At 42.6% G+C, this 23,199-nt stretch overlaps 2 pseudogenes; both read right to left on the bottom strand.

The window, feature by feature from the left end:
* Positions 1 to 15,504: 15,504 nt before the first annotated feature.
* LOC102820290 lies at positions 15,505 to 16,683 on the bottom strand (annotated as a pseudogene).
* Positions 16,684 to 17,138: 455 nt separating this feature from the next.
* LOC102814230 lies at positions 17,139 to 18,121 on the bottom strand (annotated as a pseudogene).
* Between the last annotated feature and the right edge of the window lie 5,078 nt (positions 18,122 to 23,199).

Genomic DNA, 23,199 nt, shown 5'->3' with positions numbered 1-23,199 from the left:
TTGTTTCCCTACTCTTGTTTTGCCTTGATCCATGGTCATTTGCTCTTTAGAGTGTAAAAACGGTATCACTGACCAAGTTAAGGCTATTGGCCATGCGTTGGCCAAAGTTCTGTCTGTCCTCCACTACGAGCCTCTGCTTCACTATCGTCAAGAGAAATTAATGATGTAGTTGCCTAGCAGCTGACATGTCAGGGATCCCTCAGACAGTAGGAGACTGGGAGACCAACATTATCTTCTCAGTGTGGCATAAGGTCAAGAAAAGCACCATGGGATATATGTGAAACAGAACCTCCAATTCTTTTAAAAATATTAAGCAAAACAAAAATAACAAGAAAAAACAGACGTACAAGACTAACACTGGAGACTTTCCTGAGATTAGTGCCCTGAGATATACTTCAAACCTTGTACTAAACTAATCCCTGAGGCCACCTAAATAACCTAAATAACAAAGTGATTCAAAAAATAATGAATATCACCCTTAAGTCATATACTTATCTAAAAAATTGCCTACATGAAACCAAATGGCCAACAATTACTTGAAAGCAAAGAGGAGAATGGACGGGGCAGTGGAACTCGATAAAGGGAAATAGAGCAATCGAATAGAAATCATGCAACTGTTCACCCATTGTGAAGAATGTAAGCAATGTCACCGAACAGCTTATGTAGAAATTGTTGAATGGGCATCTAAACGGTTCTGCAAAACTTCTAGCATAAACACAATAAAACATTGAAAAAGAAAAAAACTCAAAAAAGAAAAACACCATTGACAAATAATAAGGTTTTGGAAGGGAAACAATGTATAATTATTTTCTCATTAGGACAAACAATTGGGAACTACCCCACAAATGAAAAAAGGGAAAGAAAAGAAGGAGGCAGGGGAAAGGAAAGAAGACAGAGAGAGAAAAAGATTTGGGAATGGATAGTGGTGACGGTTGTGCACCATGGGGTGTGTGTGGCTGATGTAGTGGATTGTACGTGCAAAATTGGTTGAAATGGCAAATGTTTTGTTGTACACATACATTGCTACAATAAGGAACTCTGGTAGCATAGCGGTTACAAGTAGGGCTGCAAGTCGGGCTGCTAACCTCAAGGTCAGCAGTTTGAAACTACCAGCTGTTCAGTTGGAAAAAGATGAATGAAGCTTTCAGCTCTCGTAAACATTTACTGCCTCAGATATCCTATGCAGGGTCACTGTGAGTCGGAACTGACTCTGTGGCACATCACCATCACCGCTACCACCACAATTAAAAATACCTTTTAAAAAAAACAAGAAACGTTATCAATAACATGCCACATGCCAGGCACTGAGCTAAACACATAATGTCCCATCTCTTATTTAATTCTCAGGACACCTCTATTAGTTGGGCATTATTATTATCCCATTTTATAGATAAAGAAACTGAGGTTTAGCAAGTTGAAGTGACTTATACAGTGTCGTATAGATACTAAGCTTCATCTTTAGATTTTTTTTTTCAAAATTGAGGTTTAAACTCAATCTAAAGTGTATACTCTTAGTCCTTATATTAAATTGCCCATGAAACACCCAAAAAGTATAGAGAAAGAGGGGAGGAACATGGCAACGCCTCAATTTCCCCACACTCCAGGGACATGTTTACTGGGCCCTCAGCAACTACTCTCCTTTCCCTACTTTCACCAGTTTGATGGGCTTTGGTAATCACACAAAGGAACCTCAGGCTATGACATGTTTATTTCCTAAAACTTGATCCATTTCAATTCATGTTCTGTGCCTGTCCACTGAGTTTTCCTTAGAACACTTTAGTTTGGGGAAACGAAATACCATTTTTATCTGTAGTCAGTCTATGTAAAAGATGTCACTTTAAGGACTAAGGTGTGCCTGGCCCAAGCTATAGTATCATATGCATTCAAAAGCTGGACAATGAATAAGGAAGACTGAAGAAGAATTGGTGAAGATTATTGAATATACCACGGTCTGCCAGAAGAATGAATAAATCTGTCTTGGAAGAAGTACAGCTAGAATGCTCCTTAGAAGCCAGGATGATGAGACTTTATCTCAGGTCTTTGCATATGTTATGAGGAGAGAGGAGGCTCTGAAGGACACCACGCTTGGTAAAATAGAGGGTCAGTGAAAAAGAGAAAAAGCCTGAATGAGGTGGGTTAACACGGTGGCTACAACAATGAACTCAAACACGGCAATGATGTGAGGATGGCACCAGACTGGGCAGTGTTTCATTCCGGTTTACATTGGGTCTCTATGAACTGAAACTGACTTGTAACACTGTTGGATAAGTATTTGACTGCTAACCTCTAGGACAGTGGTTCAAACCCACCAGCTGCTCCTCAGAAATCCAATTCAGGGTTGCTATGAGTCGGAACCGACTTCACAGTACTTATCAACAACTATAGTCATTCCAAAAATTCATTATCAATTGCCAGAGCTCCTTTTATGGTAACTGAATGAATTCTTATCTAGGAGTTTACTAAATACTGATGCACGATGACCAAGGCATGACAAGGGGGTTACTGCTTCATTCTGACCTGGGAACATCAGCACAGTGGCAGCATAGTAACCGCACAGAACAGGGATTTAAGTAGAAAGGGGTTTCTCTGTTACACATACCAAGAGGTCTAGGACTAGCTAGCTGATAATTGGCCCAAGAGCTCACTGATGGCAGAAACAGCTTCTCTGGACTTTTCTTTTTTTTCCAAAACAAAAGGTGTTTTAATTGCCAATTTTTTAAGATTGTTGATGTTAAGTGACATAGAGTGGGTTCTGATTTATAGGGACACTGTATAGGGCTTCCAAGGAGCAGCTGGTGAGTTTGAACCACTGACCTTGTCGTTCAAACTGACTTAGAGATTGAGTGCTTAGTCTTCAGCACCTCAGAACAGAAGAATGAAAGGAGGAGTGAGAATGAATGTTAGGAAGACTAGAATCTAATCTAGGACTCTGTCCACTTCAGAAATGACTTTAATATCTATAAACTGGTCATAGAGTCCTGGTGTGGTGTTATAAGCACTAGACTGCTAACCACAAAGTTTGTGGTTCAAATCTGACAGCAGCTTCTTGGAAACCCTACACAGGATCATTAAAAGACAGAACCAACTCGATGATCCACCAGAACTCCCAGTGTTATATGGATATTGCTGTTATTGTTAAGTGCTATTGAGTCTGTTCCAATTCATAGCAACCCTGTATAGGGTTTCTGAGGAGTGACTGGTGGGTTTGAACCACCGACCTTGCAGTTCAAACTGACCTTGTGTTGAGTGCCTCTCCTACAGCGCCACACCAGGACTCCATTTTATATGTTATACAAAAACATACTTTGCTCCCTTGGTGTTCGTGTATATAGTCTGTGAAGGTTAAATACAGTAAGAGTTACATTGGCTTTCTTCTTTGCTTTTAAACCTAGGTAGCTTGAAGATAAGGGGCTCTGGTAGCATAGTGGTTATGAATTGGGCTGCAAACCACAAGGTTAGCAGTTTGAAACTACCAGCTGTTCTGCAGGAGAAAGATGAGACATTCTGCTCCCATAAAGATTTACAGCCTCAGAAACCCTGTACAGGGTCACTAGGAGTCAGAACCAACTCCACGGTACTTAACAACAACAACAAGCTTGAAGATAATCACTTCTTTTTAAAAAAAAAAATATTATTTGGGAGGACGGGTGGAGGTAGATACGGGTAATGAGTTAGGGTTAGCACTATGGCTCAGTCTAGGGAGGGCCTAGGACTTCATTTAGTGTTAGGGTATGCTTAGGACTAGGGTTAATGTTACAGGTGGGAGTTGGGCTAGGACTGAGAGTAAGGCTTGGTCTAGTTCTAGAATCACAGCCAAGTTTATTTTTTATTTTCTGGAAATCTGCTTGATTTTTCCTTCATTTAGGCTTTGTAATTGCATTATTATCTTGTTTTATTTTATGTTTTGTTGCTATTGTTGCAAATTGATATCTCTGGTTCACTATTTTCAGTCTTCTAGGTAGCCTTATGGAGTCCTGGTGTGGTGCTGTGGGCTAATGCATCAGACTGCAATGTCGTTTGAACTACAAGATGGGTGGTTCAAGCTCACCAACTGCTCCTTGGAAACCCTATACAGGGTCGCTATGGGTCGGAATTGACTTGACGGCACTTAACAACAACAACAAGGTTGGTTTTGGGGTCCTGGTATGGTGCTGCAGGACAAGCACTGGACTCCCACCCAAAGGGGGTTAGTGGCACAAACCCACCAGCAGCTCTCTAGAAACCTCACACAGGGTCACGTTCAGTAAGAACCGACTCAACGGCACTTAACAACGTTTGTTTTACTCTGAATACTTCTAAATCTGGGTTGAGATCTGTGTGATATTGCCATATATGTTAGTCTCAGGTTGTTGTTACAAATTCTTTTAATTTCTGTTTGTCTGGAAATGTCCTAATTTCATCATCATATTTGATGGACAGTTTTGCTGGGTATATGATTCTTGGTTGGAAAGTTTCTTCTTGTAGAGTTTTATATATGTTATCCCATTGTCTTCCTGCCTGTACTGTTTCTGCTGAGAAATCAGGACTTAGTCTTATTAGTTCTCCTTTGTAGGTAATTTTCCATTTGTCTCGAGCTGCTCTCAGGACGTTTTTTTCCTTGTCTTTGGTTTTGAAAAGTTTTATCATAATATGTCTTGGTGATTTTCTTTTGGGGTCTATCCTGTTTGAAATTCTTTTGACTTCTTGAATGGCTGTACTCTTGTGTTTCATGATGTTAATAAAGTTTCCTTCCAACAACTGTTGGACAGTTTTCTCTATGGTTTTGTCTCTTCCTGTTCTGGAATTGCAATCATACAGAAGTTATTCCTTTTGATAGTATCCCATGTAAACCTTATGCTTTCTTCAGAATTTTTCATTCTTTTTTTCTGATTGCACCTCTTGAAGATGAATATTGAGAGCTTCATCTTCAAGCTTACGAATTCAGTCTTCCACTGAGTGAATTCTACTCTGCCCTTTCAATGTATTGTCTATTTCTGAGCTATTTGTATTAGTCATCTGGCTTTCAAATGGCTGGTTTTGTACGGTTTCCAATTTTTCACTTATTGTATCTGTTTGTTCTTGTATTATTTTCTTGAATTCTTCCTTGCTATTGCCAATCTTTCTCTCAATTCATTGAAGGTACATAAATAACATTCTTTAAAAATTCCTTATCAAGTAGTTCTGATTCCACTTCTGGTATTATATTTTCTGAGTCTATATTTTGGTCATTTGAGGTCATTGAGAAGAATTTGTTGTTCATGTAAGCTGACGTTGTCTATTGTCTCCAAAACATTGTGCTGTCTTTGTATTTATATTTAATTGATGATGACATGTTGGTGTGTTTCAGGCATCACCACCTGTCTCCTGGTGGATGTGATAGAGACTGGAAGGGAATCTGAACACAGGTCTCTGTTTGTGTAGCATAGTTCAGGGCAGCCTATATGCCTCTGGAAGAACTCCAGGAAGAGACTGCACTGGAGGGGGTGTCATTGTTCACTATGTTGGCAATGGCGGGACTGGCCATGCCCTGGATACCAGGAGGGCAAAAGAACAAGGGAGGACGGCACCTCCCCTTGTCTCCCACCTGCAGCCTGGCCCTGTGCCCACAGACAATGCTATCAGCAGTTGCTTGGAAAAGCTCAAGATGGCCAAGGTGCTTCACACCAGTTGATGGTCCCCCTGCTTTGCTTTTCTAGCTGATCACGTTCAACTTCCTCTTCCAGCCAGCACTCAGGCCACCTTTCTGGCCCATCTTCGGAAGCTCAGCATTCCAGGATCACTATCTGTACCTATTTCCCTTGCTCTCCCGTGTCTTCGTTGCAGAGGAGCTTCTCAGACACTGGGAAGCCGCCAGTTGCTTATCTTCCCTCACTCTCACCACCTTCTGCTCTCACCCATCATGAAGGAGTCAGTCCTCTCCAGGTCCTGACCCTGAGACTGGGTTCCTTTCACCCACCTGCCATCTCGAGCGGTTCCCAGCCCCACGTGGCAGGACACCGAGATTTAGGTCTATTGACTCTTCCTAACTGGCTGACTTTGGGTTTATTTAAGTAGCTAGAAGAAGTAAAGGGTGTGGGTCACCAGCTCGGGACAGTCTGGGAAGAACTCCCACCCTGGCTGTGAGGGTTTTCAAAGCCTGACCTTTCTTTTAAGGTTGCAAGATGGCAGATATTGCTCCAGGCACATGGTCCCATTAAGATCTGAAGAAGGGACAAAGATTTGAAGTCAACAGCATCCACCCCTTTCATCTGGAAAAGCAGTGACTTTCCCAGAAGCCCCTAGGGCCTTTTCTTGACAACTCATTGGCCAGAACTCTGTCATGTGGCGATACCAGGGCCTGAGAAAAGGAGCATATTACCTTTATAATGGAAGTGCTAAGGAGATGGGAGTGAGACTATTTCCTGGGTCGATCTATCCAGTAGTATCTGCCAGAAGAACCACTATCTAGAGGCAGAGTTTCCATTGAGGCTCTGCCATCTCTTAGCTATGTGCCTTTGGGAGGGTCCTAAACCTCAATGCACTCATTTGTAAAATGGAGGCAATAGCGCCAACTGAACAAGCTTGTTCTGGAGTTAACTGTTTTAATTAATGTGAAAGCAACTACCCAAGGCCTGGCAACTGCTATAAAACCTGGATCCAAATCAAACTAACAGGGACAGATGGCAAAGCTCAGAGCCACACTTGTCATTTGGTTCCTTTCTTTAAGCTCTCCTGTCTGCCACGTGGAATAGCCCAGACTTCATGAGCTACTAAGATGAAATTTGGGGACAGTTTGTTTTGTCTATTAGCATGCTTTATACCCATGGATGAAAAAGTCATATTGCCAGTCCATACCTCGGCTTCCTCATCAGATGGCAGCATAGCCTCATGGCTTGAGGCACAGAATCAGAACTCGGAACATGACTGCTACTTTTAGCCCTGTGATCTCGGCATTTCACAAAGTCTGTTTTTCCATCATAAAATTGGGGACACAACAGTGTTTGTTGCCAGCTATATAAAAGATGCTCAATAAATACTTGCTAATATTATCAATATTGATGTTCTCTGTAAAAAAAATAAAACAAAACAAAAACTCTAACATACTGCATTAGGCAAATCAGCAAAAGAGTTCTTTAAAATGTTTGAGAGCAACAACATCAATTGGGGAAGACTAGTCTCACTGGGTATTCCAGAATACTTCATTGTGCTCAATGAGGAATCTGTTCCTACACCAAGAGGCACTTGTTAGAACAGAACAAGGAGATACTGAATGGTTTAAAATCTGGAAAGGTGTGTGCCAGGGTTGTATTCTTCCACCATGTTAACTCATTCTGTATGTTGAACAAAGAGTCCAAGAAACTGGATTATATGAAGAAGAAGTGGCATCAGGATTGGAGGAACAACTCATTAACAGCCTGTGATATGCAGATGATTTATCCTTGCTTACTAGAAGTGAAGAGGACTTAAAATATTTACTGATGGAGATAAAATACCACGGCCTTCATTCATGTTACACCTCAATGTAAAGAAAACAAAAATTCTAACAACTAGACCAATAAATAACATCATGATAAATGGAGAAAAGGTTGAAGTTGTCAAAGATTTTATTTTCCTTGAATCCACAATCAATGCTCATGGAAGCAGCAGTTAAGAAATCAAAAAATATATTGCATTAGTCAAATGTGCTGCAAAAGAACTCGTTAAAGTCTTAAAGAGCAAAAATATCAGTTTGAAGACTAAGGTGTGCCTGGCCCAAGCCATGGGACTTTCAATTACTTTATATACATGTGAAAGTTGGACAATGAATAAGGAAGACCATAGAAGAATCAGTGCATTTGAATTATGGTGTTAGAGAAGACTATTGAAAGTACCATGGATTGCTAGAAGAACAAACAAATCTGTGTTGGAAGAAGTACAGCCAGAGTGCTCTTCAGAAGCAAAAATGGCAAGACTTCATCTTTTGCACTTTAGACATGTTTTCAGGAGGACTAGTCCCTGTACAAGGACATCATGGTTGAAAAGTGGAAGGTCAGTGAAAAAGAGGAAAACCCCCAACAAAATGGATTCACACAGTGGTAGCAACAATCAGCTCAAACATAAAGAGAACTGTGAAAATGGTGCAGGACTGGGCAGTGTTTCGTTCTAGTGTGCATACGGTGACTCTTAGTCGGAATAGACTCCACAGCACCCATGTCAACTCTACTAGGATAGACATTCCAGAGATTTAGCAGCTGGAATATACTTATTCCCAAGGTGAACAAACCTAATACAGCCATAGTTAACTCTATGATGAGCGACTATGAGCAGTCAATCAATTTACGGGATGCTTTCTTGGGGGTGTGGCCGATTCCCAATGTATTGGACATGGGGGAAGGACTCTCTCTCTCTCTTCCACTAGGGACCTGGAACTCAACAATTGTAGGATAATAAATGTCTCTTTGTATGTTTCACTAGTTTTGCTTCTCTAGAATACCCAGCTTCAGACAGTGGTACTGAGAGAGTGGGATTCTAGAGAAATAAAATCATGAGGATGAGTGTTCTAAACTGGTTCTCAAGTCTGACTAATTTTAAAGGCACTGATATAGGGTGGAGGCATGTCTGACTTCCACTTCATAGGAATCAGTCTGAGGCTGATTTGGAGATTGGTCCTCTTTATGTCTTGTAGAGTCAGAGGAGGTCAGACATGGTCCCCACTTGGTTTGAGTGATTGGTGCAGTGAGCAGGAGCCATTGCAATGGCTTCTGGGGGTGGTGTGCTGTGAAGTCAGTTCTGACTCAGTGATCCTGTATAGGGTTTCTGAGGCTGTAAATCTTTATGGGAGCAGAAAGTCTCATCTTTGTCCTGCGGAATGGCTGGTAATTTTGAACTGCTGACCTTGAGGTTAGAAACCCAACTTGTAACCACTACACTACCAGAGCTCCTGCAATGGCTCCAGACATTTGGAATTAGGAGGTATTGTAAGAGAAAGAACGAAGGGACATGTGATAAAATATTTCAGCAGAGTCACAGCTAACTCTGGGCCTGGGCCTACTGGAATCCACTCTGCCAATGGTCCAGGGCCATATGCATGTGAATGAGGGTAGGCCAAAGGAGAACAAAAGATTGAATTTGAGTGTTTTAAAAGGTTTATGTGTTTGATTGCCTTGTTGTTGTTGTTAAGTGCCCTCGACTCAGTTCTGACCCATATAGCGACCCTGTACAGGGTTTCCGAGGCTGTAAATCTTTACGGGAGCAGAAAGCCTCATCTTTCTCCCACGGAGCAGCTGGTAGTTTCCAACTGCTGACCTTAAGGTTCGCAGCCCGATTCATAACCACTACGTTTCCAGAACTCCTTTTGATTGCCTTAAGGATATAGTTGCCTTAGGGATATAGTTTTCTCCTGCCTATTATTGTAAAATGAAGGAGTTTGGGAGCATAGTGGTTACCAATCTGGCTGCGAACCACAAGGGCAGCAGTTTGAAACTATCAGTTGTTCCGCAGGAGAAAGATAATGAATGCTTTCTGCTGGTCCCGTAAAGATTTACAGCTTCAGAAATCCTGTACAGGGTCGCTATGAGTCAGAACCAACTCCATGGCACATAACAACAACAACAACATTATTGTAAAATAGATACATATGTGTGATAGGAATATTGGAAATTATGATTACAAAGAGCTTGTAAAGCCCCCTTCAGCCTATACTTGATTGGATTTGCTATAAGGAGAGTTAGAATTGGTGGTGGTGGTCGGGGGGAGTCAGGGGGATGGAGTGACTTTTTACTTTAAGTTTTGTAGAGTATAGGACTTTAGGTGGAATTCTGAGCCCCACCCAGAAACTTCAGAGTTGAGAAATTGGCATTTGAAAAGACTTGTAGACCAACCCAGAACTTCTGGAGAACAAGACATTCCAGCAGAGAAAAAAAGCAGCAGTTTGGTATTTTGAATTTTGCAGCCATTAAGACAAGGAGCTCTCTTAGTGGGGTAGTTACAAGTTGGGCTGCTAATCTCATGGTCACCAGTTCAAAACCACCATGAGGCTTTCTGTTCCCATAAAGATTTACAGCCTCGGAAACCCTACTATGAGTTGACTCCCCAGCACACCACCAAGGCAAGGAAGGCCAGCCCATCAGAGAAAACCCCCTTATAGGACTGAAAGTTAAAGGGAACTGGTGAGTCCTATGCTCTCTGGTGACCACCTGGATCTACGTGTGAGTGGAATTGGAGAAAATGCAGCAATGAAGACACCGGCTGACCTTTGACATGGTCTATTGGCTCCCATTAACCTTGAGCTAAGAGGAGCAGTAAGGCTGGCTGTTTTGAAGTTTAGGGAGTGGTGTGAACTGCTGAGCACTGACCTAGCCCCCAAGGGGTAGTTGATTTGATGTGCAGGGAGGTATGTGTGAACTCCTAAGCTTAAAGCTGGTGCCCATTTGACCTAGGTTGGGTGGCTAGGATTGAGCTGACTGGATGAAGATAAAGATGTTGATTCTCTGAGCAAGTGTCAATAGCTTCAATTTGTTGGACTGGATTTTTGCTTTTGAATGCAGTTGCTCAAAATTCCAGTGGGAATGGACTATTTTTCATATCATATATTCTTCATGTCTCCTCACTGTAGTGGGTTAATTTCTGTGGTTGTTAAGTGACGTCCTGTCAGTTCTGACTCATAGAGACCCTGTATAGGGTTTCTGAGGATAGACTGGCGAGGACAGGTGCCACTCTGGGTTGATATGGACAGACAGCTTATACACTGGCTATCAAAAATAGGGAGCTAGCTAGTTGCTCCTTGGAAACCCTATACAGGGTTGCTACGGGTCAGAAATGACTCAACAGCACTTAACAACAACAACATAAAGGCTGTCTTACAAGTTTCCATGGCTGTGCTTAGTTTTAGAATGAGGGGACAAAGGAGAATCCCCACTGTCTAGTTTTCTTCTTTTCCAGATGGGTCAGGTGAAAGGGGTTGGGAAATGATGCTGACAGGATTTTATGATTTCAATTGTGAATAATTGCTAGTGGGATTAGTTGTGATCATCAAAACTGTATTTGAATAAAACCTGTAACTACAGAGGAGTCCTGGTGTGGCGTTGTGGGTTAATGCACTGGATTGCAATGTCAGTTTAAACCACAAGGTTGGCGGTTCAAGCTCACCAGAAACTCCTTGGAAACCCTATACAGGGTCGCTATAAGTTGGAACTGACTCAACAGCACCTAACAACAACATCAACAACAAAAGCAGAGAGTAGTTATCTTTCATTTCAGGAACAGACTATCCTAGGACCATCATTAAGGAAGAGCATGAGTGGAGTTTGGGATCCCTGCCTGGAAAAGCAACAGCAGCAGAGACAGCAGTAGAGGTGGTGGCAGAGGTGGTGGCATGGACAGACAGAGCGACTAGGAATTCTAGGTCCATGGACTGAGTAAGACTGTGTGCCTACAGGCAGAAGGCTGACTTGAAAATGTGCCCTTTGGACTTTTGAATCAATACATGATTTTGTTTTGTTTTGCATGTGTGCATTAAACACTTTTGCTTTGTTGATTTGTGCTATTAAAGATGAAAGTGGGATCAGTGCATTTTCAGTTGTACGTATTTTAGTTATATCATGTTAGGTGCACGTATAGCTTTACAATTTTCTTAATTTAGAGATTATGCATATAGTTTATAGGTTTTGAGTTGACAAGGGTGGGCTGTAATGGTTAGGGTTCATTGTGAAATTAACTAGGCTAGGATTTTCAGAGGTTTAGCAGTTGGGATGTGCTTATTCCCATGGTGATAAAACCTAATACTGCCATAGTTAGCTCTATGATGAACAATTATGAACAGCCAATCAACTGATGGGAATGCCTCCTTGGGGGTGTGGCCTACTCCCAATATAATGGACATGCAAGAGGGACTCTCTCTCTCTTCCACTAGGGACATGAGACTGTATAATTGAAAGATAATAAACATCTCTTTATATATATAAGGATCTCAGGTAGAGTAGTGGTTATGAATCGGGCTGTGAGCCTCAGGGTCAGAAGTTCGAAATTACCAGCTGTTCCATGGGAGAAAGGTGATGCTTTCTACTCCCGTAAAGATTTACAGCCTTGGAAACCCTGTACAGGATCGCTATGATTTGGAACTGACTCCACGGCACACAACAACAGTACATATATATATATATACAGTGAAACATATATGTTTCACGTGTTTGGTTTTTCTAGAAAACCCGGCCTAAGACAGCACCTAACAACAAACAACAACACGAGTAGGAATCGACTCCATGGCTGTGGGTTTGGGTTTATAAATATAGAAGGAGCTCTGGTGGCTCAGTGGGTGGCTAACTGCTAACTGAAAGATTGGGTGTTTGAACCCACCAGTTGTTTCTCAGGAGAAAGATGTTGCAGTCTGCCGCTCTAAAGATTACATACTTAGAAACCCTGTGTGGTAGTTCTACTTTGACCTCTACGGTCACTATATGTCAAAATCAACTTGACAACGGTGGATTTGTTGTTGTTTTGTTCTACAACCCAGGAGTCCCTGGGTAATGCAAATGGTTGCAAATGCTGAACTACTAACAGAAAGCTGACACTTCAAACCCACCCAAAGGTGCCTCAGAAGACAAGTCTGACAATCTACTGCTGAAAGGTCACAGCTTTGAAAACGTATGGAGCAGCTTAACTCTACACGTGGCATCACCACAAGGAAGAACCAACTTAACAGCTAACAATAACAACCTAAGTGCAGAGTCCAAGGGATCTCAGAGATCCTCCACCTCACAGGATCCCAGACACTGAGATGTGTCTGGATCATTATCTGTATGTGGTCTTCCGGGATTAGCTCCTTAGACATGAGAACCAGACATTACACACCACAACATGGAATCTTTCAGAGGCATCACTCAGGTACAAGGGGTGGCTTTACCGGCCAAGTATTGAAGGTTAAGGGGTCTCATTCTAAGGCAGAAACTTAAGATTTTTATATGTTGGCAAAAGCGGAGGCACTCTCAAGATACAAGTCACATTAAACTGGTTTGGGAATATGTGTTCTTAAATGAAGCAGTTTATGGCATGTGTATTCAATTTCTCTAATCTGTGCTAAATTTAGCATGCAAAATGTCAAGTTATCTATTTTGTTAGGTTTAAAAAAAAAGAGAGATTTACATTTATAGCTAGATGTTGTAAGAACTGCTGTTTCATTTCAAATCCTGACAGTCCCTTCATAGGTGGCAATAGACTCATAAGTCACTTGCTGAGCCTGAGGTCAGCATTTTGACCTTGGGGGGAACATCAATGATCAAAGCCAGATCTCTCCTGCTGTTTCCAGGGGGGAGGGGAGCTTGTCTTGAGGCTCCAGTTGTTCCTGGATCCATCTATTCCCCCCACCTCATTGCCTTCCATGGCCCTTCCCACAAAGGGCTCCTGCAAAGCCCCATGGGACTGACTCCTCTGGCCCTCAATCCTTGGCCATGGGCAAGGGGCAGACACCTGAGAGGTGGGCCAACTGAAATGACTCCCCTGCAGTTAGTGCTGGGGCACAAGGGACAGTACCCAGCTTTAATATACCAAGTCATTTGCAAATACCTCCGGTGCCTGGGATTTATAGAAGTTTGTATAAAAGGAGGCTTCAAAAAGTTCATGAAAAATGGATTTAAAAGATAGTGGAATTTTTCCATAAACTTTATAACTTTATCTGTCTATCTATCTATATCTATCTATCTATCTATCTATCTATCTATCTATCTGTCTGTCTGTCTGTCTGTCTGTCTGTCTGTCTGTCTATCCACCTCTCTATTCTCTCTCTCTTTCCATATATATAATCTAAATTTATACACACACACATATGTTGCTGTTTTTAAGTGCCATGCAGTTGGTTCCAACTCTTAGTGACCCTGTGTAGGGTTTCCAAAGAGCAGCTGGTGGGTTTGAACTGCTGACCTTGTGGTTTGCAGTTCAGAGTTGATCTTCCAGTGCCATACCAGGATATATGCAAGTATCTATCTAGATCTATCTCTATCTCTATCTCTATCTCTATCTCTATCTCTATCTCTATCTCTATCTCTATCTCTATCTATCTATCTATCTATCTATCTATCTATCTATCTATCTATCCATCCATCCATCCATCCATCCATCTATCTATGTACACACACATATATTGTTGGTTGGTTTTATGCCATGAAGCAGGTTCTGACTCATAGCAACTCTATATAGGGTTTCTGATGTTGTAAATCTTTACAGGAGCAGAAAACCTCATCTTCGAACTGCTGACCTTGAGGTTAGCAGCCCAACTGGTAACCACTCTTTTTCTCTCTCTCTCTGAATACCAATTGCCATTAAGAAGCTGATTTTGATTCATGGTTACCCCATGTGTGCCAGAGTGGAATTGCACTCAATAGGATTTCCAATGGCTGATTTTTTGGAAGCAGATCACCAAGCCACTCTTCCCAAGCACTTCTGGGAGGACTAGAATCTCCAGTTTTTTGGTTAGCAGCCAAGCTCATAAACCATTTTCAATACTCAGATAATCATAAAGAAAGATACCAAGCCAAAAAAAAAAGAAAGAAAATCAAAGCCACTGGTATGGAGTTGATTCTGACTCACTGTCATTGTCATTGTTAGGGATCATCTAACTGTTTCTAGGAGTCCTGATGTGGCACTGCAGGATAATGCAATGGACCCCAAGGTTGGTTTGAACTGCAAGATCGGCAGTTCAAATTCACTAGCCGCTCCTTGGAAACCTTACACAGGGTCGCTATGGGTTGGCACTGACTTGGCAACACTTAACAACAACAACAATCGACTCTTAACTCACAGCACAACAGAATGCAACACGGCCTGGTTCTGCACAATTGTTGTTATGCCTGAGGCCATTCTTTTGTTTTGTTTTGGTTTTGGCCAAACTTTTTATTTAATATTCTGTAGTTGTTTAACACACACTTAAATGGACTTAATGGGGGAAGGGGGAAAAGGGAGGCTCTTGCAGAATCTCAAGGAAATGTCAGAAAGGCAATATATGGCCAGCATTATCCTTTTATTTTGGGTTTACTGGGTGAATAGCACTTTCCTTACTTAAGCATCTATCTATCTCAGGTTTTGCACACTGAGAACATTGAGATTTCAGTTTGAAGAACCTGAAATCTATGAGTAATCTATGAGTAGCAAACCCAACACCACCCTTCTAATATCTAGTTTATATAGGCAGAATGATTCATCTCTCCATTTTAGATGGCTAGATGTTTGTGGAAGATCTTAGTAATGCTTGCCTCATTTACTGGGAAAAATCGAATAGGAAGTGGCCTTCAGGAACACTTAAGAGAATTACAACACTAGTACACAAGTCAAGTCTTACACATTTAACATTTGCTTATTGAAAGCAATGTCATAAAATCAAATAAAATTAAACAGGTTTTACTTTACTTTTTCCTCACAAGAAACATAAAAATTATGGATGGAGGAGTACTTAACAGGAAATTTTTTTAAAAGTAACACAAGTTTTCCTTTTAAGAGTCCTTGGGTAGTTATGACAGAATAGGTTCCACTTTTTGTTTGTTTCTTTGAACAGGGATTTTGGTCCAAAGTCGTTTGTTTTTAGTATCTGCTTCTGTCTCCCCCTCTATCAGATCGGCTTCCTCCACGGCCACCACCTCTTGGTGCTCCACAGCTTGAACTGCTGTAGGAATCACGTGGAGGCGGGTACCCCCTTTCCATAGAAGGGGGAAGCCCTCTTTCTTGTCTGCCAACCCGATCACGACCACTTGAGTAGAGATCACTTCAGCTGCTTGAGTAAGTGTCACAACTTCCACCATATCTATCTCAAGAGCTGCTGTAATCATCATAACGACTGCTTCCACCATAAGATGGCGGGCGGGGGCCCTCGTGTAGGTGGAGCACTACGTGAGTTACCATAGCTCTCATAGGAATCTCTGTAGGAGCCTCCACTTGGATGGTCTGAATAGTCATGATCACGACCATAGTCGTCTCTATCACTATAGCCTCTGGATGGATAGTCATCACGTGAACTGGAATGACCATAATCACGGTAAGTATAATCTCTTGGTGGTGGTGCATAATCTCTTGTATCACGAGAATTTGGGTAATCTCTGCTTGAATAGCTGTCTTTAGTAGAATAGCCATCATCTCTTGGGGACAGGTACACATCTCTACGAGAGGGCAGGGGTTCCCTTCTTGGTGGTCCTCCATAACTATCTTTTCCACGTGATACAGGGGCTCTACCTCCCATTCCACTGCTACTGCGAACTGGTCCTGAAGGAGCTGATCTTTTAGGAGGAGGTCCACCACTTCGTGGTGGTGATCCTCTTTTTACTGGAAGTGGTCCCCTGGAAGAACTCATGTTAAAATTCATGGAATAGCCACCATCATCCATGTGTCCCCCACGTGACGAGGGTCCCCTGGTTCCTCCACTGCCTCCTCTTCCACCTCTAAGGCCTCTTGGTGGGCCTCTGCTTCTTGGAGGTGGTGGGGGTCCACGCCTACCACTTTCAAATGTTGATTTAGTGGCTTGTTCCACCTTGATAGCTTTCCCATCCAAAGACTTTCCATTCATATCTCTGGCTGCATCTTTGGCATCTGCTGGGCTTTCAAAGGTGACAAAAGCAAATCCTCTCGATTTGTTGGTTTCACGGTCTTTCATCGAGAGTACTTCAACAATCGTCCATATTTGCCAAATACTGCTTCCAGGGCTTTCTCATTAGTTTCAGTATTGAGCCCTCCAATGAAGAGCTTTCCAGGGCGGTCGGCTTCAACCATTTTCCCCCAGCGGTGAATGTTCACGAAGTGACGACTGTTTCCAGATGCTACTTGGCTCTCCAGGAGGCGATTCGTTGCGGCTCAGCACTAGGGCTGACTGCCGAGCCTGAGAAAGGATGAAGGAAGCCCCTAGCACTACTGAACAACGAGTTGAGGCCATTCTTGTTGTCATTGTGCAACACTATATGTCAGGGAACTGCTTCTTTTTCTCTGACTCTCCACTTTACCAAGCATGATGTACCTCTCCAGGGACTGGTCACTTCTGATAACAAGTCCAAAGTGTGACAGAAGAAGTCTGGCCATCCTGGCTTCTAAGGAGCATTCTGGCTGTATTTCTTTCAACACAGATTTATTTATTCTTCAGGCAGTTCACTGTGGAGAAACTGGGCTCATCTGACAGGGCAGCACAGGTGAGGGAACCCAGGTTCTAAGAGTGCTAGGGCAGAGAAGGAGCATTAGTGTGGTTGGAGCATCTGAGAGGCTGTCAGGGTGACAAAGTCCTCAAAGCTGAGCCAAATGTTGCCCCTGTACAGCTGTGTCCTTCTCCCTGAAGGCTTCAGTCAGCACTTGCAGCTGTGTGCACACCTGGATGAATTGGTCCAGCTGCATGGAGGGATTGGCAGAGCGAGGGCAGTAGCAGGAGACCAAGAGCTGGGTAAAGTGGGAACTCAGGTAGTAGCCCATTTGGGACAGAGCTTGCTGCAGGTTCGTATAGCTGATGGAGCCAGAGCGGTCCAGGTCATACTGCTGAAAGAGGATCTTCCATGGCTGGATGAATTTCCACAGGGCTAAGAAACGGTAATGAGGTTGGCTCAGGATTTGTTTTGTTTTGTTCTGCTGTGCATGGGGTCGCTATGAGTTGGTTCCAACTTGATGGCACCTGACAACAACAACAACTACAAAGAAACAGTAGACATCAATGCGATCTGACTTGGTCTTATCAAACGTGTTTAACATCATGAGGCAGGTCTCATCATTGAACAAAGACCAGTTGCAGTTGACCATAGCCTGCTTCAGCTACTTGATAGAGATGTAGCCGCTGTGATCAGAGTCCGCTGACTAGAACCAGGAGTGGCCTCAGGATCTATGCTGGGAGGGGCGCCACCTGGAGGAGGTCCCTGCCCATAAGGCCCGGGCTGCTGGGCACTGTAGGAGTTTGGAGGAGGCTGACCGTAGGGGCTCCCCGGGGCTGCACTACCTTATGGTCCTCCTGGTGTTCTAGAGGGGAGTGCCAGGGTTGGGGCGTCCATAGGGCCCTCCACAAGCTAGTGGTCCATAAGGTCCCTCAGGGGCAGGACCCCCAAAACTGCCCCCAGGGGTATCTCACTTCCATACTACCCTCTACCATGGAAGGGCCTAGGGTAGTAGCTACTCAGAGGACCTCAGGTCCTTGTCCTGCAGCTCCTAGGCAGCCCTGCCCATACGGATAGCTGGACATAGCAACTCTGATGGTACACGGTGGCAAGGGGCAGGCTCAATCATTTATTTTTGGTACAGTGACTGTGTATACTTTGCATCTTATTTTGATGTGTTATGTATCATTCAAGATTTTGCCCATGGAATCCTTCCTCTTTGTTTCTAACATTTGCATTCTAATCATCAGCAGTTATCAATATATCTTGATTATATGCTTGATCAATTTCACACTGAAAAGTTGATAATGTTGTTGGTGGTTGTGTGCCACCGAGTCGATTTAGACTCATAGCAACTCTTCGTAGGGTTTCTGAGGCTATAAATCTTTATGGGAGTAGAAAGTATCATCTTTCTCCCACAAACTGACTGGTATATTTGAACTACTGATCTTGTGGTCAGCAGTCCAGCTAGTAATACGCTACCAGGGTACCTTGAAGAAGTCAGGAGAGTTCTTTAATTTCTTCATCACTAGATTTAATGCATGGTAGGTAAATTTGAATAATAGTAGTATTAACTGATCTTCCTTCTAGGTGTATGGGTACTATCCTATCACAGACAGTGTTGTACTTCAAGATAGATTTTGAAATGTTCTTTTTGATGATGAATATTGGAAGTTGTCAAAAAAAAAAATGGAACGCATAAATCTCAATATACTAGGCATTAGTGAATTGAAATGGACTGGTGTTGGCCATTACACAATTCCTTTGAATTTGTCATTCCCAGCATAGTAAACCATATGATTGTCTGATTCTAAATGGCCAACAACAGTCCATTTCAATTCACTAATGCCTAGTATATTGAGATTTATATGTCCCGTTTATTATTTTTTTTGACAACTTCCAATATTGCTAGGTTCATACTTTATACATTCCATGTGCCGTTTATCAATGGATGTTTGCAGCTGTTTCTCCTCATTTTGAGTTGTACCCCATCAGCAAATGAAAGTCTTGAAAGACTATATTCACATCATCATCATGGTCAACTCTACTTTGAGGAGGCAGCTTTTCTCCAGTCATATTTTGAGTTCTTTCCAACTGAGAGACTCATCTTTCAACACTATATCTGACAATATTCTGGTGCTATTTATAATGTTTTCATCTTTCGACACTATGTCTGACAATGTTCCACTGCTATTCATAAGATTTTTAATGACTGTGTCTCAATGTACTGCACTGCAAGGTTGGTTTCAAGCTCAAAGACAGTGGTTCAGGCTCACCAGACATGCCTCGAAAACCCTATACAGGGTCACTATGAGTCAGAATCAACTCAACGGCACTTAACAACAACAACAAACACTCAAAAGTAGTTCGCCTCTCCTAGTCTGTTTTAGTCTGGAAGCTCAGCTGAAACCTGTTCACCATGGGTAACTTTGCTGGTGTGTAAAATACAGGTGCCGTAGCTTCCAGCATCACAGCAACATACAAACCACCACAGTACGACAAACTGACAGACAAATGGTCCAAATCATAGCGGTCCTATATAGGTGTCCATGACTGTAAATCTTTGCCGGAGTAGACAGCCTCATCTTTCTCCCAAACAGTAGGTACCAGGGTAGAATAAATATTCAAAATAAAAGAAACCGTTTTGTAATCAAATCAGTTCAGACTCATAGCCTCCCTTAGGACAGAGTAGAATGGTCCCATAGGATTTCCAAGGCAGCGATGTTTTTGGAAGAAGATTGACTCATCTTTCTCCTGCAGAATTGCTAGTGAGTCTAACCACCGATCTTTCATTTAACAGTGAACTGGTTAACCACTGCATCAATAGGGCTCCTTAGGTTAAATTTTTATCACCTGATTTTTTAATGACACTTATTTCCTTATAAAAAGAAAAACCTGATAAGAAAGCTTTATGGTGGCTAGAAACCTTTCCAGATAAAGGAAATGATACCTAGAGTCTTTTTCATGCCTTTTCTATCCAGGTCTGGTTATGCTCTCTGTCCTGGTATGTTTGCTACCATTAAGCCGGTTGAGACTCATAGTGACCCTGTATAAGACTTCTAAGATTGAAATTCTTTTTTCTGGAGAAGAAAGCCTCATCTTTCTCCCTCAGAGCAGTTGGTGGGCTCAAACCACGGACCTTGCAGTAAGGAGTCCAGTGCTTATCCTAAAGAGCCACCAGAACTCCCCTGTCTAAATAGATTTATGTTTATTTGTATAATTAATTACTTTTTGTTTTGAAATTTAGAGCCCAAATAGCAGAACTCCATGGTATAACTGGAGTCCTGGTATGGCGCTGTGGGCTAATGTGCCAGACTGCAAAGCCATTTGAATTGCAAGGTTGGTGGTTCAAGCTCACCAGCTGCTCCTTGGAAACCCTAAACAGAGTTGCTATGGGTTGGAACCAACTTGATGACACTTAACAACAACAACAATGGTATAACTAGTATTTTTGCAACCTTCTTATAGTGTTGTAGGTCATACATTATCAGGTTTCCGAACAAGAAAGAGTGCAACCAAAGTCACTCAACCTAAAGCAATCACCCTGACCACTTACAAACTCAGCACCCTAGTTTAATTCCAGGAATATCGCTCTCTGATAGTTTCCTTGCTTGTTTAGCTTCTGTCTTCAGAGCACAAAAATATAAATTCCTTGAGTTTCTGGTTCACAGCAATGACTATAGCCCAAAACAATTAGTTGCTCAATACCCAACATGAATTCCTACTGTGAGGGTAAAACATGAAACAACAGAGACTCAGAAGAAAAAGGAGAGTCCCATGGGACTGGGGAACATATGGAGACCCACCAGAGAAAGGAAGCTGTATCCAGAAGAAATCCTAGGAGAGAAAAGCCAAGGGATAACATGTGCAGTAGAGAAGGGATATAAAGATGGCTAGAACCAAGATGGAGATCTGGAGTTGAGAATGATAAAGATTGGATTATGTCTAGACCATTGGAGTTGATCACACCTAATCTAGCCACTAGCTGGCCAACATGTGGTCAAACTCGACTTGGGCAGGTCACACATAACATAGAGGCAGCTGGACACCATGGTACTAAGGTGGTATAAGAAGGTTGTGGGGGTGATGTCTGGCCGCCCGTAATATCACAATGGGGAGAGGAGGATCACCATCAGCATCAGCTCTTGGTCAATTCCTAGGAAGTAGAGGTCAGACATGCCTTCATCTTTCCTCCCTTACCAGTTCTGATACTAACTATCCGTCCCATGGTACTTTAGTTCTCTGCCAGGTTCAAAAATTTGTTGCAGTTGCCACACAAAACTCACACACAACACTCACAGTTGTGGAATTTATTAGGGAGGCTAACAGGTTAACAATTCAGAATCAGAAATGTTCAGTATACAGTTCTTCAGCCAGGACAACCTCTTCTCAGAGGTGCCCGTGGCCACACCTCTCTCTGGTCATGGGCTTATTAGCTACATGATCCCTTAATTTCTGCTCTGCTCAGGCAACTGTTACAAAGATCTTTTATTTGTTGTTGTTAAGTGCCATTGAATCTGTGTCGACCCATAGCGACCTTGTGTAGGGTTTCCAAGGAGCGGCTGGTAAGCTTGAACCACTGACCTTGTGGCTCAACCTGACTTCACAGTCCAGCGCTTTACCAGGACTCCAAAGCTCCTCCAGTGCTGGCTGTAAGTGACTAATAAATGACTAAAGGGCACCTCACTCCTCAATAACCCTTGGCCTGAAGGTGTGTCAACAATCCAGTTCCCCCAATTGATTGTGTAGAGGCACTCCATTCTGAAGGCACTCAGTTTTCTTGTTCTGTGGGCCAGGAAGTCTTTTGCTTTCTCTCATGCTCTTGGTGCTCTTGCCTCTGCTGCTGCCACTTCTCCACACAAGGATCTTGGGGTTCAAAAGGCATGCTTCGCTTCTGGCTCTTATTTCTTGATGGTTTTTAGATTCCCCTTTTCTGCTTCCCAGATGGCTCAATATAAACCCAGTGGAATGGCAAAACTGACAAATCACCATGTTCGAGTTTCATATGCCCTATTTGTATGGCTCCACCTAGTCATTTGGTAGGAGTTACAAAGACTATGGCTAGATGAGCCAAACCAAGTAATTCAAGTGCATCATAGACACGCACTCATTTTTTTTTTTTTTTAAAGTTTTTATTGTGAATTGAGTGATAGTTTACATGGGAGAGCATCAGTTTTACATTCATTCTATCGTATTTTGTTTCATTGCAATGATTACAATCCCTTCCATGCATCATCATTCAACAGCATTTGCTTCCATTCCCTCTGTTGTTGTTTTATGGGGGGATGTACACTGAAACACTCAAACCGTTCAAACAACCAAAGGGTACAACCTGCATGCCAGCCCCCTGGCCATCAGCACACAGGCCCTCTCCCTCCCTGAGTCCAGGGTTCCCAGTCACTTCATCTCTCCACATCATTGTCTCTGCCTCCATCTCTGGAGTCATTGCTATTCTGGATAGGGTCCCGCACTCCACTCTTCTCCTTTGACGGTCCCAGGGTCCTCCGCTCCTGGACTGCAAGATCCACTACTCCTCTCCTTTTGTTACAAAATGTCTACCTTTACATGTAGGCACTCATATTTGCAAGAGACTACTTCCAACTAATTGGTACCCACCTAACTGGCAAACTCAGACCTCACCACACCATTAACGTAACTTGAAGATTTTGCTTTCTAATTTGGGTAGAAATGATTCTTGATCTTTGTACTATAAAAGATCTTCCCCACTTCTCGTCCCTTGAAACTTCTTCCCAGGCTCCTATAATCCTGTGCTGGGTTGGGTTCTCTGCTTGGCAGTAAAACATTTGCCCTCAATGCCTAGTCTTTGGTGACTTAATCTTTATTTTAGTTTAAACTGAATTCACCTTGTTCGGTGTACTTGAAGTACATTGTTGCATTGAGAGGACTCATGATGACCACATACACAACAGAAGCTTACCATAAAAACAAGGTGGTCCACACCCCAAATGTCACACAAAACTGAAAAGGAAATGTTGTTGTTGTTGTTGTTAGGTGCCATTGAGTCGGTACCAACTCATAGCAACCTTATGCACAGCAGAACGAAATGCTGCCCAATCCTGGGCCAACCTCACAATTATTGCCACGCTTGAGTCCATCGATGCTGCTACTTGGCCAATCCATCTAATTGGGGGTCTTCCTCTTT

The sequence above is a fragment of the Chrysochloris asiatica genome, unplaced genomic scaffold (genome assembly GCF_000296735.1).
Source record: "Chrysochloris asiatica unplaced genomic scaffold, ChrAsi1.0 scaffold00001, whole genome shotgun sequence".
Lineage (NCBI taxonomy): Eukaryota > Metazoa > Chordata > Mammalia > Afrosoricida > Chrysochloridae > Chrysochloris > Chrysochloris asiatica.
This window is presented reverse-complemented; position numbering and strand designations above follow the sequence as displayed.